The sequence below is a fragment of the Etheostoma spectabile genome, chromosome 21 (assembly GCF_008692095.1).
Source record: "Etheostoma spectabile isolate EspeVRDwgs_2016 chromosome 21, UIUC_Espe_1.0, whole genome shotgun sequence".
Taxonomy (NCBI): Eukaryota; Metazoa; Chordata; class Actinopteri; order Perciformes; family Percidae; genus Etheostoma; species Etheostoma spectabile.
In genome coordinates this window covers 6342855-6357559 of record NC_045753.1, presented here as the reverse complement: position 1 = coordinate 6357559, position 14705 = coordinate 6342855, and the positions used below count along the sequence as shown (strand labels likewise).

At 38.9% G+C, this 14705-nt stretch overlaps 1 protein-coding gene across 6 annotated transcripts in view; it reads right to left on the bottom strand.

Moving 5' to 3' along the window:
• The window catches only part of LOC116671533 (RNA binding protein fox-1 homolog 3-like), a 751379-nt gene that overhangs the window by 454275 nt on the left and 282399 nt on the right, over nt 1-14705 (bottom strand). The gene's annotated exons all lie outside the window — the stretch shown is intronic.

Below are 14705 nucleotides of genomic sequence, written 5' to 3'. Positions count from 1 at the left end.
AGTCAGGAGGGCGTAACTCCAAGTCCAGAAAGAGTGTCTGCCATTACCGCCCTGGAAACCCCTACAAATGTGAATGAGTTAAAAAGGTACTTGGTATGGTGAATTATGTTGGCAGGTACATACCCAACTTGTCACAAATCCTTCATCCCCTTAACAAGCTGTTGAAGAATACAGTGGCATGGGTGTGGGACACACAGCAAGAAGCAGCCTTCAAGAAGGTAAAAACACTTATATCCTCTGCACCAGTTCTTCAATATTTTAATCCAAAACTGCCCACTGTAATACGTGCTGACGCATCCAGGTATGGATAAGGAGGAGTACTGCTGCAAAATCATGGAGTAACCATGATTCAAACCAGTAACCTACTGCTCTCGTACACTAGTGTCTTGCTTGTGTATGGGCTTCAGAAAAGTTCTATTTATATCTGTGTGGTCTGGAAAGCTACAAATTACTTACCGACCGTAAACCACTGGTGACGCTCATCGACCACAGAGACCTTGACAAAACTCCACTGAGGTGTCAGTGACTTTTGGTCCGCCTAATAAAGTTTAACCCTGTCGCTGAGTACATCCAAGGTAAGAACCTGATAGTACCTGACGTGCTGTCAAAGCACCCGGAGTCAAAAGTGGACACCACAAAACTGAGGGAGGAGCAGATGGTCAGACAATACATTAATTCTGGCTGGCTGCGATAAAAGGGATGTCGTAAGACCAGCTTTAGACTGTTTTATGGAGAGAAGTAGTCTTAGTGAGTATAATGTACTGGTAAAGAAGGGAAACAAAGTAGTGATCCCACCAACAATGAGAACTGAGATGCTGGAGAGGATCCACCATGAGCATCAAGGCTTAAACAAATCCAGAGAGAGATACAATGATGCCATCTGGTGGCCAAAGACTATCCATGCGGTAAAGGAGAAAGTCTCCTCATGCCCACACCGAAATTAGCACAAACCAAGCCAAACCCGGAAACCACTCATCGCAACGCCTTTGCCGGAGCTCCCTTGGCAAAAACTAGCTGCAGATCTTTGTGCGTTTAAAGGAAAGCACTTAATGGTTGTTACAGACGGCAGTGGCGATCAAAATCCAGAAATGATGGACTGTTCAGATTTGTTTACGAGGAAACTTGGCCAGAAACTATAAGATTGTGAGGGGACCAGCTCGTTTTTTGATTAGAAGGATTGGATGTACTTATTCTTTGAACTGTTGGCGATGTAGGAAAAAAAAGTTTATGGCAATCTTTCACCGCTGTGAAGAAAGACACAAGGAAACAGTTAGGGATCCTCGCTCGACTTTAGACACTAGCGGCGCAGACTCTTTCTGTGTTTCTTTAATTTCTAACAGGATTATAACCGCTGTAAGTCATCTTATACTTTGTGTGTGGGCTTAATGGAATCATGAGATAATGATGTACTGCATGAGCGTGTTTATGAATATGTAATGCTTGCAATTTATGACTGAAGAAAACGTTTTCTCTTAAAATGGAGAAAACGGGACGTCAGCGGGACCGTACCGGCAGAGAGGTTTAATGGGCCATTATAAATGCTGATACCGATAGTTTGGTAAATAATATTGACCGATAATATTGGCCCGCCGATATATTGGTATCGGGCTCTAACGTAAACCTGTTATGATCTGTGCTTGAGCATACATCAAGCATGCATTTGTACGACAATAGAGGAAATCAAAGAAGCAGATTCACGTGTGGTAAGTTACAACATGTTGGAATAAAGTCGAGCTGAAGACAATCTACTGTCCCCTTATAAATATATATTATACAAAAATAGCAACACTTTACACTCACCACCCGAGGTTTCTCCCCAAAAGGGGGTGTTTCCTCGCCACTGTTGCGCTAAATGCTTGCACTTGGGGGGGAAACTACTGGACTTGTTGGGTCTTTTTTAAATTATACAGTGGACCTACTTTATCTATAAAGTGTCTTGAGATAATTCTTGTTATGATTTAATACTGTAAATAAAATTTAAAAAAATGAAAAAACATAATTCACACACATACAGTATGACAAGGTGCAGTGTAATTTCAACCACACACACACACACACGCACACACAAAAGGCAGCACTTTCTTTCCCTTTGGTGTTTTATTAAGGGGAAATTCCTGCAGCTTCATCCCTACATCCACTTGTTCAAAAAACCCTATTTTTTGTTAGTCCAAGTCCCAGTCTACTTGCGCCAAAAATACAATACAAACAATTTTAGTTTAGTTACTATTTCCCTGCTCAAAAAATTAAGAGTAGTATTGAGAGAAAATTATGTTATTAGTATTTATGACCATTGCTTACACACAAGACCGGGCTTGAAACAGGCGTATGCCCTTTCCGACGGAAAAATGACATGTGTTTTTTGCTTGTAGTAAGCCATAATTATTACAAAAGAACATTTACATTTAAAAAGATACAGGCCAACCCATAAACAATAGCATCTGTGATTTTTTTTAACTATTTGGTGCCACATTTCCAAACCCTCAGAGTGCAGAGTGGAGGGTCCGGCTCTATGATGCCCACCAGTGGAGCGCCCCACAGCACTGCTGAAATGCCAATTATGATTTATAGGATTCTTGGAAGTCTGGCTTGCCTTTCCCGATTATTAACCCTGAATTTACTAATACCTGTCAACTACAGTAACTGATGACAGTGTCATCATCACTTACTGCATAGGAACACAAAATTCTAGATATTGAGTGTGTATTGTCCTCCGTTCCTGTATACACATATAAATGCTAAACAAATACCAGGAGGTGAGCTTCAGTGTCCCGGTGCCTCAACCTGTCCATCCTCTCAGAACTACAGTACTTGAGTCCGGACTCGGACTTGAGTTTGGACACGAGACGCTTTTCTGTTCTTCGACTTGTTGGTATTTGGACTTTGACTTGTCTAATTGTGCAGAGATAATTATTTCCACTGGTCATACTGGCCAGAGACAATTTGAATTTTTGGTCCTCATCAACAGAAACTCAGAGGCCTGTGTGAGCAGCCCAGTCTCATGGCAGTTCGTGAAATGGTCAAGTTATTTAATCTATTGATTTGAGTACAGATCCCAATTATGTCGTTATTATATATCGTTGTTGCGCCACCCACAGCAGCCCAGTGCCATGCCAGTTCGTGGAATGGTCACGTTTGAAAATTGCGACATGTACACATATAAAACATGAAAATTGTGACATGTACACGTAATAAACGTGAAAATTGTGACATGTACACAAAATAATAAATTAAAATTACGCGACCATTGCACAACTGGCGTGAGACCGGGTTGGTGAGAACACCATTTTATAAATCTACAGATCTCATTTTTTTGTCATCTGTCAACTTAAAAATTCAATACCTCAAGACAATGCAATCTAACAAAATTAAATGTAGAATATAAAAACATGTGGCTCATGTTCAGCTTTCTGTTTTATCTTAGTTCTGACGGATTAAATAATTCAACCAAATTCTCTAAATTAAACAAGAATATACCCTGATGTAACCATCCCTTTACAAGGACACACACACACACTCCTATTGGCAGGACAACACCATTATCTTCCAAAACTGTTAGAAATCACTATTGAAAAAGAAATCTCATTATGATGTAATAGTTAGGTTTAGGTGCAAAAACAACAACTTGATGATAGGTAAACATTATGGTTTAAGGTCCTAGACAGATTAGGGGAACTTTGTCGTCCATGTTTCACATGGTTAAGGATCACAGAAACTATATTCCAGGTACAGAGAAACACAGTGCTAATAATAACCTGGGCTTACATTGAATATTTTGTAGTATGTGTTTAAATATTGTTTTGTATGGGTATATATATATGTATCTGCATAGAAATTTTTAATATATATTTTCATTGATTACAGATTTTTTCTCTCTGTAGAGCTATTTTGTAGTTAATTCATTTAATATGAGAGAAAGGGTATAAAGACGTAGGAGTATATACATTTTACTTCTTCCTACTCCTGTTTGGTAAGTGTAAATAGAGGTTTTTAAGATCTGGAAATGATGGAGTTTTATTTTGTTTCTGATATGTTATTTTATTTACATTTTCAAAATAAAAGATACCAATCAATCAATCAAAACTTGCAGTAGGAAATGGGAAACAAACAGTCCCAATCATCCATCTATCCCAACCTTCTCCCTCCTCAGACTTTGTCACTCTGTAATAATCAGCTGCCGGAAGGGAAAGTTGTCAAAATTTAAGCTATGTATAATTATGGATAATTTAAATCAATGAGCTCTGGGATGAAGAACAGTGCACCGACATTTTAACATTGCATTTGACCACCTTAAAAACCATGGAGTATTCCTATAAAAAATGTTTTTTGAATTCTGTTTCCATCTTTAGCACAGCCACAACTTTCTGTACAATTATCTGTCTAGGCGTTTCTCAACCTCAACCCTCCTCCACTTTGTCTCTTTCTTCTTTCATTTGTCTATCAACTGTCAGACCATCTTCCCGTCTCAAGCAGCCCAGATTCTTCTCCTTCCTCCCCTCATCTCCACCTCAAGTCAACGCTCCTCTGCCCCTCCCCACTCCTCTTCCTGAGCAAGTTCTATTTAATTGCATGTCATAATGAAATCTCATTTGATCCAGTGCTGCCTAATCAAATTAACAAAGTCCTCCTTTGATTTTCAATTATCTCTCCTCCAGGCTCTAGCTAGCCTTATTTCATACCCTCCATCGGCCACCAGCCACAGGCAAGAAATGGATGGGTAGATCACACACACTTCAGAAGCTGATGCACAATTTAAAAGTATATACACAGAGGAATGAAGCCAATGAGCATTTGGAAATAATTGTTTGGGTTGATTTTATCCTACATGGATTACTAGACGAGTAAAGGTTTAGCAAGTAGAGAAAATTAAAATGGTGTCAGGTTAAGACAAGATGCGTTTATTTTAATGATCCCTGTGGAGAAACTGAGTTGATGTAGCGGCAAATAACACCAGCAGAAAAATTACAAAGAAGAAGTGTAATATAACTACCATAACAAATAGAGCAAATGAAGGGTGCAATACCATGCACAACATGCCAGATGTTAAAGTGATGGTTTGGAGTAATTTCACCCTAGGGTCCTTTGCATCATGACCTCGAGCCAAACCCACCCTCAGAAGCTTTTTTTTCCTTTGTCTAAGCGCTATCAGCTGAACGGCTTAGTGCAGGTGCTAATGGAACCAAAGCTGTATGTCTTATATTACCCCTCTAATAATGCCCAGAATGGTACCAAACTTCTACAGTAATACAAAAAGGTTCTGTACTCATAAAATGAGGCACTGTAGTAAGTACACCAGGAGTATATTTAAATAACACTTGCCTCCTATTTAACATCAGTTGTATGGGAGGCTAAAGGGGCATTTGAAGCTATTATTTTTTCATGTGAAAGAAGGATGTACTAAAGTTTGTTTCATACATTTGTATTATTAAAGTTGTGCTCATCCAAAGATTGTGTAATGAAGGAATGATTGAAAACCATTATGTTATTGTTTTTAAAATAAAGATTTCTTTGTCTGTCACAACAAAGGGAAACAACAACACATTTTATTTTAAATCGGTATTGGTCAAAAATCTCCCAATCAGTGCCTTAATCCCTATTAATGAAGCCCAAGGACCTGTGACCTGGACATGAAGCTGGAATGGGCTAAGAACACAGAGGGGGTGTACAAGAAGGGCCAAAGCCAATTCTACTTTCTGCGGAGGCTCTAGTCTTTTAAAGGTCCCATGGCATGGTGCTCTTTGGATGCTTTTATATAGACCGTAGCGGTCCCCTAATACTGTATCTGAAGTCTCTTTTATATAGATCTTAATGGTCCCCTAATACTGTATCTGAAGTCTCTTTTATATAGACATTAGTGGTCCCCTAAAACCATATCTGAAGTATCTTTTATATAGACCTTAGTGGTCCCCTAATACTGTATCTGAAGTCTCTTTTATATAGACCTTCTCTTTTATATAGGCCTTAGCGGTCCCCTAATACTGTATCTGAAGTCTCTTACATAGACCTTCTCTTTTATATAGACCTTAGTGGTCCCCTGATACTGTATCTGAAGTCTCTTTTCCAAAATTCAGCCTTGGTGCAGAACTACAACCACTAGAGCCAGTCACACAATGAGCTTTCCTAAGTATGAGCCATTTCTGAGCCTGTAGCTTTTGAGGAGTGGGGGGGGGCAAGGAGGAGGCTGGGGGTGTAGGCTTAAACAACTGTCAATTTGCTTGTTTAAAGCCATGATGTCTCTCTCTCTCATTGGTGGGGCAAATTCTCTGGGAGGGCAAAGCAGAGAAAGGGGAGGTAACCTTGCCCCTTATGACTTCATAAGGAGCAAGATTCCAGATCGGTCCATCTGAGCTTTCATTTTTCTCAAAGGCAGAACAGGATACTCAGGGCTCGATTTACACCTATCACCATTTCTAGCCACTGGGGGACCATAGGCAGGCTGGGGGAACACATATTAATATTAAAAAACTTCAAAGTGAAATGTTCATGCAATGGGACCTTCAATGTCTGCAGTACAATGCTGAGGATGTTCTACCAGTCAGTAGTAGCCAGTGTTATTTTCTTTGCTGTTGTGTGCTGGTGAAGCAGGGTAAGGGCAGTGAATGCCAATATAATTAACAAGCTCATCAGGAAGGCTGGCTCTGGCCTGGGGGTGGAGCTTGATTTGTTGATGGTGTCAGAGAGGAGGAGGATACACAAATTGTGGAGCATAATGCACAATGACTCTCCTTTTACTCATTCCTCAGGCAATCTAACTTTACAACTTATCTAACTCATGTCGAGAGATGGACAACAAAGCGTGGGTTGCTGAGGTGGCTTTAGCTTCCATTCCATGGCTTTGTTCTGCTTAGCTTGGTTACTCTCTCTTTCTCCCTCGATTACTGTCTCTTGTGGATTACAATAATTAAAACTTTCTGATTTACGGAACATAATGTGCAGTAGCAGGACATTTCAAGCAATATCAGTGAGATTATCATTGAATATTCTGAATTAACCATATACAGTGGGGCTTGAGAGTTTGGTCACCCCAGGGAAAATTTTGTATTAATGTGCATAAAGAAGCCAAGAAAAGATGTAAAAATCTTCAAAAGGCATCAAATGACAGATTTTATTTCCATCATTTACGCTTTCAAAATAACAGAAAACAAAAAAATTTTGAAAAAAGCCAGTCCAAACCCACGTTTGACTGCACAATCTATCCAGAAAGACCTGGCAGACACTGGAGTTGTGGTACACCATTCCACCATAAAAAGATACTTGTACAAATACAGTCTTCATGGAAGAGTCATTAGAAGAAATCCCCTTCTACGTCCTCACCACAAAAATCAGCGTTTGAAGTTTGCAAATGAACATATAGATAAGCCGGATGCATTGTTGAAACAAGTTCTGTGGACCGATGAGGTTAAAATAGAACTTCTTGGCCTTTTTGGAATGAGCAAAGGTACAGTATGTTTGAAGAAGGGCACAGAATTTAATGAAAAGAACCTCTGTCAAACTGTTAAGCATGGGGGGATCAATCATGCTTTGGGGTTGTATTGCAGCCAGTGGCACAGGGAACATTTCACGAGTAGAAAGAAAAATGGATTCAATAAAATGTCAGCAAATTTTGGACGCTAACTTGATGCCATCTGTGAAAAAGCTGAAGTTAAAGAGAGGATGGCTTCAAAAATGGATAATGATCCTAAACAAATCTCAAAATCCACGGTGGATTACATTAAGAGGCGTAAACTGAAGGTTTTGCCATGGCCTTCACAATCTTATGACCACTATATAATTGAAAATCTATGGATAGACCTTAAAAGAGCAGTGCATGACAGACAGCCCAGAAATCTCAAAGAACTGGAAGACTTTTGTAAGGAAGAATGGGCAAACAAGAATTGTGGATATTATTGGAATATGGATATCCGGCCCGTGAGATGGATGATGGGCTTTATCACAGTAATGGACATCTGATGAGCAAGACTATACTGTAACTGCTTCAGAACAATTTCCCTTGGGATAATAAAGTTCTGTCTTACATTTTCTTAGACATTTTTAGAATAATGTATAGAATACATTGTCTTAGCTAATAACACCGACTTTTCTGTTGTCCCCTTTGAGTATCACTTCCTAAGACCGAGGCCCGTTTGTTATGAGTGCCACGGGTATTGTTGTGCCTTTGGAGGTCAAGCCATGGACATGCAATAATATACCCCAATGCCAATATTCCCCTTGAAATGACCACAAAGCCAACAAGTGGACACATAGTGAAGTATTCACAATATGGTAGGTGAGACCAGGCCCAGGGAAAACCCGTGTTAAGAACATATTGAAAGCCACTCTGCATGTGCGTTGCACATAACAGCCTGAGGAGATGCATGCCTTTTATTGGCCCCTGACAATAACTGTCAGCCAGCATTTCATATTCAAAGTAATGTGTATAATTACAGTTTTACGAGCAGCCTCTGAATACATTTAGACAGCAATTTTATTTCTGAATGTGATGCTGTTCCACAGATTATCAATAGTTAATGTGCTCTCTGTCTTCCTCTGGATAGCCAGAGAGAGCAAGCAAGTGAGTGAGAGTAAAGATAGAGACAAGGAGAGAGAGGCACTAACCCAAAAGGAGAAAGTTTATTCTGTGCATTAAATATAGATGGCCACCCTCAGCAACTCAACATCTGTAGAATGTGTATTAACTCAGTTCATGGTATAATCCTTATGGTTTAATAGGAATTACGGCCAGTGTTTCACAGCAATAGACATTCAGTGTAGGGCTGGGCGATTTGGAGAAAATCAAATATCACAATATTTTTTACAAAATACCCCAATATCGATACCGCAACGATATTGTAGTGTTGACTATTGGTGCTTTCACAAAATAGTTACACAATGAGCTTTTTGACAAATAACCGTCAGTAATGTGATTATAATGACTACTTAGACATTATTAGGGTAAAGGTAAATAATTGAACAATTACAACAGTCGGGTAAATTCTGAAAATGTCATCACTTTACTGTAATTCAGCCTTTAAAACCAGGAAAAGACAACACTTATGCCATATTACGATATTATCATATCAAAAATCTAAGATAATATCTAGTCTCATATCTCAATATCGATATAATATTGATATATTGCCCAGCTGTAATTTTGTGTATTTACATCAATATCGTGCTATATAGCCGTTTTCATCATTAAAAGTCATCTCTGCCTTTCCATTCCATTTTTGAGTGAAATATACATTGTTCAAATAACTCATGGTGTTAGGAAATATTTTGTTGTTGTTTGTTATCATGTTTCTACAATTAGAAATCTTTTGGATCAATATGTTTTGTTTGTTTATCTAACTATATATCTGTGTAGATGTTTTCAATCAGTAAAATGTGTGTGTTTGTGTGTATGTGTTTGCACAGTTACGTTTGCTGTGAGTTTGCTACTACAGTTTCCAGCATTTTCAGGAAATTGAAGTGTTCAGTATCTAACTAATAGGAATAGTGCTGAGACTGAGAGGCAGATTAACACATTGTTACTTGTTGGTGACTTGTTGCCAATAAGAAAAAAACGATCAAACTAATACCATGAAAAACATTACTGAACATGATCAGTTTCTGAAATTAAAGAGTACAAATCCCTATCTGTTGATGTCAGTCACCGTGTGTATGGTGGTGGTAGCGGAGTTTAAAGCATTAGGTTGGAAAATGTAAGATCAGTCATCATCTGTTGCAGCTGTCTGTATGCACCCCCGCGCGTGCACATACAGTCATAATGTACACACAGCCTGGTTTCATGGGCTCCATCATAGTCCTGTTTGCATCTGCTCCTGTTTGTTTCCATCCCTTATTTACATGCTTAGGGAAGCAAAATGTCATTTCTAGAAAGGGCCGGTGCAGCAAACACTGTTTAAGATATTCACTCTCCTCCTTGCTTACATTTAACTCATTACTTTTTTCTTAATGCATGCATATTTGCTTTCTGCCTGACTGAGGGAACAAATTCAATACTAAACAAATGGATCCCCCCCACTGTCTTTCTGTGCTTCTGTGTTTTATACCATTTATCCTAAATTTGAATAATGTTGATATAACAACTGCAGGATGTGGGCCATCTTCTCATCCTTGTTTGTGTGCACGTGTGCGTGTGCGTATGTGTCTGTCTGTCTACAAGGGAAACCTAATTTCCCATTCATCATGTCATGACAGCTCTTTGTAGTGGAGGTCCTACCTCCTCATATCCAGCAGTTGGAGAGGGTAATCATAGGTATCATTCAATCATTCTGACTGATTCTACTCAAACATACACATACACATGTACACACATACACATGTACACACACACACACACACACACACACACACACACACAGCCCTATGATCTAAACCTGACCTTTAGTTGAGATAATTGCTAGAATAACCGCTCATGCGCTAACACACATACACACACACACACACACACACACACACACACACACACACACACACATCTCTGTTAATTGTACATAGACAAGCATTCACACAAACATGTTTTTATCTTTCTCTACACACTGTCTGTGCTCAACAGATCTTCCATGCTTTTCTCTGAAAGAGTTACCTTTTGTCTCACTTTCAGGCACACGGTCGAGACACACTATGATATTGTCTCAGGGGTCGGCAACCTTATGCACAATGGTAGCACGCAGTAGCTCAACCAATGGAACACTAGCAATAAGTGTGAAAGATTGTTTTTTTCGGAAATCTGCATTTCAAATGACCTCTTTCACAGCCATTGGCAGGAGCAATGCCTGTTAAGACTCTCTGTACTCTGCCTCTGATTGGCTAGTACTGGTTGCCTTCTTCACAGAATGTTACTCAAAGGAAAAAAATTAACACTTCCTGAGCGGGCTTGGTAGGGAAGGCAGGCTTAATGTTGGTATGCTGGCACACTGATTAACTGGAACACTGATTAACAAGAACATTTTAAAATGGCACTTCATACTAAAAAGGTTGCCAACACCTGGTGTAATTTAAAGTATGTTTCACAGGCAACAAGATGCAAGAATACAGAGTGTAGCCAATGCATTTAATTAGTCTGGTAAGCTAACAAAGGCTGGTTTACCAACGGGGGCGAAGCAGGCAACTGGCTAGCAGGCTCAATAAAGGCTTGTAAATAGTTTGAAATTTCAGATACTAAGGGGTAGGGTTGGGCATCTAGAACTGATTCCTACTTGGAATTATTTGGAATTCCAGTAGAATTGTTTCTTTATTGGAATCACATAGAGGATTTGGTTTCAAATCCGATCATGGCTTCCCAATTTAATGTGCACAAGTTTTGGTTTCCAAAGCGGCCAGGTGCTTTTTATGTTGCAGCCTTGAAACACCGTAAACAGCGCTCTTGTGTTGGCTTTATTTTACATTGAAAAAGCCCTGTAAAACGGCAAACCACCTTTCAATCAAAATAAAAACCTCTCTTTTAATTGTGAAAATTGGCATGTGAGCTGTTTCAACTCCACCCCTCAAAGACTCGGAATAGAGAATCGATAAGAACTGGAATCAAAAGGAAGAATCGGAAACGATGCCCAACCCTACTAAGGGGTCCAACAACTATTTTTGCCCCAAGACAGCCTAAAAGGTTAATCTGCCAATAAAAGTTAATTTTCAGTAATAGTTAAACAAAAAATATACCCCTAGGTCAGGTCTCATTTTAGCATAGCAGTTTCCTTCCAGTCGGCTCTAAAAGATGCAGGTATGTGCTGGGTTCGGGTCTCTAAATGTTACGATTCCTTTGAGCCACCATTGTTATTGAGAAGATGCCAGCTAGCGCTTTAATTGCAGATGTTTCATAAGGTAGGTGTCTGTATTTGTACCAAAGAGTGAGAGAGTACCTAGACACCCTGCAGTACAGGTCTCGACACTGTTGCAAGGTGAGTTTTAAGTGGGTGTGAAGTTATTCTTCTTGTTTAGTGATTGTGTGTTCCTTACTGCAATGCTATTTGGAAGTTGTAGTTCTCTATGTCCACAGGCTTGAACCTTCGACTTTTGTACAGTATATAGAAGCAGATGAACACAGTTGTTCATCGCTTTTATGTGGATGATGATTTAACCAGGAGAGTCATCTAGCCATGCAATCCTTAACGTCCCTTCAACTGAAGTGTAGTAATTACGTTTTACTTAAAAATACTTTTCAAGTATCTGTACTTTGCTTTGTTATTTATATTTCTGGAAACTTAATTTAACTTTTAATAATTAAGTACATTTAATATCAGAAAATTACAAAAGTACAACAATTATCAGATACTTTTAAGACTTTTACTCAAGTAATATTGTAAATGGGGACTACAAAAGTAATTTCTTGCAAGATATTTGTACTTTTCCTCAAGTATTGCTTTCAAGTACTTTATCCAAGACTGTCCAACTGTCAGTCACCTAACATTGACTGTGCAGAAAAAAAGGAACAGGACTTTTAGTTCAGAAACTGTGGACACCTGATAAAAAATCCATCCCACTCACAACTTTAGGAGAAAAAGGATATGTCACATAGAGAAAGGTAGGTCCAGAACAAAAACTGAGAATTCTGATGACCACTGGTGAATAACCAATGGTGGAATCAAAAAACAGATTAAAAAAAAAATATATATATATATATATATATAGAGAGAGAGAGGATAGAGAGAGAGAGAGAGAGAGAGAGAGAGAGGAGAGAGAGAGGAGAGAGAGAGCAGAAAATGAGACCCAGGGATGTTGGGAGCTGACAGAAAGATGGGCTGAACGATTGGAAAATAATGGAGAGAGGAAATAAAAAGGTAAGAAAGAGTGTGAGCTTGGAGGAAGATGATGCTAATGAGAAGCTCCAGAACCAGCATAATAAAGCATGCTAAGTGCAAGCCACCAGATTTACAGGACCTTTACACCACAGACGAATGTGCCATCATTTTCCTACCCAAAACGTTAATGTCACACAGGACTGCCATAAATACATCACCATGCTAATTTAAGCGTCTGCAATGAAGAAACCCCTCCATTGTTCCTCTCCCGGGGCTCGAAAATGCTCTGGAATAATGTGAATTTTTATGAACATGTGGGAAGAGGATGTTCATGATGGTGTTCTTCTGGCCCTGCTCCCACATTGACAGTCAGATGTAAAACACAACAAACAAATGAGTGTGAGAAAATGGGCTTTTCCTTAGATCTGTCATTCCAGTGGCTCTGCATAACAAGCAGTGATTGCCAGCCTTTGTCAAATAATGGCTTGGAAATGCATCTTGTGATGCATAACTATGCACACTTTTGGAGAAATATGTTTTTGTTCGCAAGGGTTATTGGTATTAGAGCCTGACAGATACAGGATTTTTAAGGCCGATATTGATACAAATATATGGTCATTTAAAAATCCGATATTCCGATATATCGGCCAATATATTTTTAAAATAAAGAAAAGAAATGCATAACAAAACATAAACCGATTTCCCTAACATTAGTTATTTGTTGTTATTTATAAGTCCTCACTAAAATATTATGATAATGCAGTTTAAAAAATAACCTTACTTCTTTTATTGTCACAACAAAACAGAAGAACATTAACATATATTCATATTCTGATGAATAAAAATGTATAAAAATACAAACTTTTCCAGATATGTATTTGCTACATCACTGTCAACTGTAATGGGTCTGAGCGTTTCCTTAGGTCAGTGTGTTATTGTTTGTGTAGGTATATGTAAATATACTTAGATCCAATGTCTCCCCAGTCATACTTTCATAGTTTATTAAGATAGAGAGACTATTTTCTCTGGGTGTATTGTGCTGTGTATATCACATAACAGGTAGTTGGAGATTTGTTCTTTTGGTGGCCATGTTGTTTGTTTGTTTTCTGTGTTTAGATAGAAAACTTTAAGTCTTTTCAATAAAAACACAATTACAAAAAAAAAAATCAAAGAGTAGAGCTGTAGACTGCCCTCTGGTGGACAAACACCAACACTCATCATATGGTTGAAGGGTGTTTAGTCCGTTTTATTTTATTTTTTAAATATTCATTTAATAGCCATTATAAATGCTAATACCAACAAAAATTGCCTAATATCGGCTGATAATATATCAGCCCTCAAATAAAATAAACAAAACTTTAATTGTTAAAGCCACTAGGAAGGCCAAACGAGGGACGGAGAAAGTCTTATTTGTGTATTTATTTTCAGCAGTGTCATTTTATCTCCCATTATTAAAAAGTACAAACCTTAAGCACAGAGTGAGCCAACGATGCTGACAAGCGAACGGTGTGAGAAATGAAACTGACAGCTTTTTTAATTTCTGCCGGCATGCATGCAGAGGCCTTTCACACAGGTAATACATGGCAACAATTACACAGCATCACATAATGAGAGGTGTAAGGGAAGACAATGGCTAATAAGCGAGAGAGGACCATTCGGCACTTCCCAGGGAGCTAATGAAAGCTTTAATTAAGTGTCAAACAGTAGCGAGGCTGAGGGGAGTGCTGCTGAAGCCCCATACTGGGTGTTTCTTCAGATCCATCTAGAGACCGGAGCCTCACATGACGGCTAGACTTTTTCCTATCCAAAAACACACACGTTTTGTTGCCTTTTTTGCTTGAACGCCTGAGTCGGGAACAGGCCACTTACTGTCACAAATTTTTTTCAGTATTGTCAGCACTGCACTAGTACGGTGGAGAAAAAGTACAAAAGATGCAGCTAGGAGTTTGCACACACAATGGAATGGAAAAGTAGAAAAAGACTAAGCCAAAC